Source organism: Nerophis ophidion, linkage group LG04 (assembly GCF_033978795.1).
Source record: "Nerophis ophidion isolate RoL-2023_Sa linkage group LG04, RoL_Noph_v1.0, whole genome shotgun sequence".
In the NCBI taxonomy this organism is placed as follows: domain Eukaryota; kingdom Metazoa; phylum Chordata; class Actinopteri; order Syngnathiformes; family Syngnathidae; genus Nerophis; species Nerophis ophidion.
In genome coordinates, this window is record NC_084614.1 from 78,033,830 (window position 1) to 78,038,677 (window position 4,848).

The window sequence follows — 4,848 nt, forward strand, 5'->3', positions numbered from 1 at the left end:
CACATTGAGTCACAAGCCACATCTGGCAGTTCATCTCCTTACTCTCAATACAATTTTGGGGTGACCGACATTAAGGAGTGTCAACCACTGCTTTACTATGACAACAAAGACTGTCCACCACACAGTAAAGCCCACCACCAGTCCAAAGATATCCAACAAACACAATATAAATCTGTGCCAAGTCAAATATTGTCTGATGTCAAGTACCACCCGATTTATGAGGAAGACTACGTGCGCTATAATGATCGCTCCTATCAACGTGATGTCCAATACCATCACCCTTATAGCACACATCCACCCCATCTAAGTTATCCATCAAGCAGTAATGAATACAGTCATCCTGCTAAGCCCTATAGACCAAGTAGTCCAAGAGCTCATTACGAAAGCCGCTACTTTGGCCGCGAAAGAGGTTACTCTCCTGATTATAGAGGCCCCTATAATGACAATAACCCCCCTGACCATGTATATGACAGTAAAAAAGGGGAACACAGATACTCACCTGACCTGCCATATCATTTACCAAACCGTCAGACTCCATTAAGCAGAACGCCCGGTGTAGATGCCTACCGGGGACCTAAACCCACAATCCCAGACTTTAGGTCAGAGGACCCTCGTGAGTTTGCAAGACTTAAACTAGCCCTTGACAATTTACTACCATACAATGCCCCAGAGCACTTTAAATTTCAAATTCTCACAGACCATCTCAAATGTGAAGAAGCATTACTTCTTGCTGACTCATACAGTAACAGTCCATTCCCATTTACAGACACTATGAGGGCACTTACAGAGATGTATGGTCAACCACAGCAGTTGGCACTAAAGAAGATTTCTGAACTGATGGACGGGCCCAATATCAGGACTGGTGACATTAAAGCCTTTAAATCATTTGCACTTCAAGTTCGTGCATTGGTCGGGATGCTACATCAACTAGGAGGCCAAGGTTGGACAGAACTACGGTGTGGGTCACATGTTTCGCGCCTCTTAGCTAAGTTGCCACAGGACCTAAGAGCTAACTTCCATAGATTTGTGAACCCCATCAATACTCCCATTCCAACACTGCTTGATTTGGCTGACTGGCTCGAATATGAAGTGCGAGTTCAAATTAGTGGCGACCAACACAGTAGCACCTCATCGAGAGAGAGACAAGCTCTGCCCAAGAGTCGACGTCCTGACTACAAGTTACAGAGATCCACTACTATCCTCCATGGTAGTGAGTCTATGGAGTCAAGAGAGACAGCAGATAAATCTCCAGTTAATTCAGTGAGAGAGGTAATTCAAGATAAGCCGAAAAAATACTGTCCCTTCTGCAATACTGTACAGCATTATCTGAACCAATGCAACAATTTTAAACTCTTGTCAGTGGAACAGAAAACACAGTGGATCAAGGAAAATCATCGATGCTGGAGATGCGGACGTGAACACCAAGCAGCTAAATGTAACCTCAAGGCCAAGTGCAAGCAGTGCGAAAGGAAGCACCTGGATGTCCTGCACCAGGTCAATACCAGCCAAAATGCCACAGCAACTGGTAAACTCCAAACACCTGAATCAAGCACTTGTTTAGTGAGTTCTGTGTCAGAGATTATGTACATTGATCGGCCAGCCAGTAGCCATCAAGTGTTACTCAAGTTGAGTAGAGTCATCCTCCAGAGCGGCAACAAGGTACTTGAGACATACGCAATATTGGATGACGGGTCAGAGCGCACAATACTCCTAAATGATGCTGCTGTTTACTTGGGCCTTCATGGGAAGACTGAAGACCTCGCCCTCCGTACAGTCCGGCAAGAAGTCTGCACCATCCACGGAGCAAATGTATCCTTCTCAGTATCTCCTGCATCACAACCAGGCAAGAGTTACAAGATTAATAAAGCTTTTACTGCCAGAGAACTGAATCTAGCCAGCCACACATATCCAGTCAGAGCTTTGCAGGAGAAGTATCGCCACCTGAAAGACATTCCACTACAGACCATCAACAATGCCCAGCCGCTACTGCTGATTGGGTCGGATAATCCCCATCTGGTCACTCCAGTGGAACCAGTACGTCTTGGCCCTCCAGGCGGACCTGCAGCGGTTCACACCAGGCTAGGATGGACACTACAAGGCCCTACAAGCCTCTTGAACCACCAACTGTCCACACAGCAATGCCTTTTTACCACATGCACTCCTCCAGAATCAGAGTTGCTTAATCATGTGGAGAGGCTGTGGCAGTTAGATATCTTACCATACAGGAGTGAGCGTTTGATCACCAGGTCAAAGCAAGATGACCAGGCAGTCCGAATTCTTGAACAGAAGACCACCAGGATAATGGTTGATGGTGTAAATAAGTATGCTACTCCATTACTATGGAAACAAAATATTCCATTGATTCATTCAACCAAAGAAGCAGTGCTGCCTCAGTTGCGTGCGACAGAGAGACGACTTGTGAAAGACCATGAAAAGGCTGTCATCTACTCTAGAGAAATCCACAAACTCATTGACGCAGGCTACGTCACAGCCATTTCTCCAATCAAGGCAGAAGAAAGCGACTATTCGTGGTTCATCCCCCATCACATGGTGCAGCACAACGGTAAAAACCGAATAGTCTTTAACTGCTCCTTCACATTCAATGGACAGAACCTTAATGACCACCTCCTTCCGGGACCCACGCTTGGAGCTAGCCTATTGGGAGTTCTATTGAGGTTCCGGGAACATCCAGTGGCCATCAGCAGTGATGTGAAAGGAATGTTTCACCAAGTTCACCTGCTTGAAGAGGACAAACCATTCTTTCGCTTTCTGTGGCGGGATGTTAAAGTCAACCAAGAACCTACCATATATGAGTGGCAAGTACTCCCTTTTGGCACAACATGCAGTCCATGTTGCGCCACCTTTGCACTCCAGACTCATGTCCAAAGACACACAGAACCTGATGAGAATGCTCGCCTGTCAGTAGAGCGCTGTTTCTACCTTGATAATTGTCTACAGAGTCTCCAGTCAGAATATCAGGCGAAGCAGCTTGTAAATCGATTGCACACATTATTGAAGCAAGGTGGATTTGAACTCCGAGAATGGGCCAGCAACGTTCCTGCAGTCATCGAACACCTGCCAAAGGAATCTCGGTCAGAAAACAGTACACTGTGGTTCACACAACAGACAGCTGACCCTCAAGAGCGGACTCTTGGACTCTTGTGGCAGTGCAAAGCAGACACACTCCGCTACAAGCAGCATCAAAGTGAGTGCTCTGAATTGACAATGCGTAACATTTATCGTCTTCTTGCCCAACAGTATGATCCTTTGGGATACATCATTCCATACACCACAAGAGCCAAGATCATCGTGCAACGCCTTTGGGACAAGAAGAGAGGATGGGATGATCCCAATCTCCCTGAAGATTTGCTGCAGGCTTGGAGATCATGGGAAGAAGAGCTTCCTCAGTTGTTAAAGGTAACATTACCCAGGTGCTACACCGACCGCAACATAGACTGTAGTAATAGCAGCCGGACCATCCACGTCTTCTGTGACGCATCGGAACGTGTGTATGGATCTGTGGCGTACCTGTTGACCGACAGTGGTGATGGACAGGTTCAAGTGGCATTTTTAGCAGCCAGATCCAGAGTGGCACCAAAAAAGCAACTTTCCATACCCAGACTCGAACTGTGTGGCGCCTTAACAGGGGCGCAGTTAGGTTCAGTACTAATTAAAGAGCTCACGATCAAGATCCAAGCGGTGGTATACTGGACTGATTCTACCACAGTCCTCAACTGGCTGCAGTCTGACTCCTGCAGATATAAAGTGTTTGTAGGTACAAGAGTTGCAGAGATACAAGAACTCACCGACATTAGAGCCTGGCACTACATTGACTCAGCCTCTAACCCAGCAGATGATATCACAAGGGGGAAAACACTGACTCAGCTCATAGGAGTGAGCCGATGGAGTCATGGACCTTCCTTTCTCCTACAGTCATCTGACAAGTGGCCTAAAGCACCAGCTGGTTCAGGTCCCAAAGAAGATGATGAACTGAGGAGGACTGTGTTTTGTGGTTTTACAGCCAGCTCAACTGATTCAAATATACCTGACATCCTGCAGTTTAAAACATTTCAAGATCTTTTGGAGGCAACCACACAGAAGTTACACGGGGCGGCCGACAACACACAACTCACCGCTGGTGACTACCATGAAGCAGAATTGACCCTCCTGAGGCATGCACAAATGGAGACCTTTCCTGAAGAAGTATCACTGCTCAAATCTGCTAAGCCGCTCTCATCTAACAGTAGATTGCTAACCTTAGCTCCTGAATATGATGAGTCATCAGGCTTGATCCGTGTTGGAGGTAGGCTTAGAAGATGTGACAGCCTCAACCAGGAAGTGCTGCATCCCATTCTTCTGTCATCCTCGCACCCAGTATCCAAGCTTCTAATTCAGCAATATGACACCCAGCTGCATCATCCTGGAGCAGAGCGTGTTTTTGCAGAGCTGCGCAGAAAATACTGGATACTGAGGGGCAGAGAAGCCGTTAGGAAGTACCAGCACAACTGTGTGGACTGCAAAAGGTGGAGAAGCAGACCACAAGTACCAAGAATGGCTGATATACCACCTTCTAGTTTGAGGCTTTTCCGACCTGCATTCTACTCGACCGGTGTCGACTGTTTCGGACCTATGCATGTTAAAGTAGGACGACATACAGAGAAAAGGTGGGGCATCCTGTACAAGTGTCTCACTACTCGTGCTATCCACCTCGATCTTCTACCCAACATGGATACCGATTCTTTCTTGATGTCACTCAGACGTTTTATTGCTCGCAGAGGGAAGCCCTATGAACTTCTCTCAGACCAGGGCACCAATTTCAAAGGAGGAAGTAAGGAACTGCATGAAACC